This window comes from Meleagris gallopavo, chromosome 8, assembly GCF_000146605.3.
Source record: "Meleagris gallopavo isolate NT-WF06-2002-E0010 breed Aviagen turkey brand Nicholas breeding stock chromosome 8, Turkey_5.1, whole genome shotgun sequence".
In the NCBI taxonomy this organism is placed as follows: domain Eukaryota; kingdom Metazoa; phylum Chordata; class Aves; order Galliformes; family Phasianidae; genus Meleagris; species Meleagris gallopavo.
In genome coordinates this window covers 32,449,638-32,450,030 of record NC_015018.2, presented here as the reverse complement: position 1 = coordinate 32,450,030, position 393 = coordinate 32,449,638, and positions in this window count along the sequence as shown.

The window sequence follows — 393 nt, the reverse complement described above, 5'->3', positions numbered from 1 at the left end:
CGGGCGCCACCCAGCGGCGCGGAGCTCGGCCGGGCCGTGCTGTGCCGCGTTCCCCCGCACGGGTGTTCGGCAGGGGTTTTCGTCCCCATGAGAGGTTGCTCGGAGCATCGGCCATTTGGGGAAAGTTGTTTTTAGACGCTAGGCTACAACATAAATCTTTTTCTGCCCGTACGAGACAGATGCTCGAGTCAGCATGATTCTGGTTTTCCTGGCAACAAGGTGGATCGATAGAACGTTCAGCAGGTCAGGCAAAGCAAGCGGAATAAAAACGGCCCACTGCTCTCAGTAACACTCTCCACCCATCAGCACTTCATGGATTAAATCCATGCAGAGCAAATGGAATAACATGCAGTTTCTTGTTGGGGGAACATACACAGTACTTTTTTTTTCTTT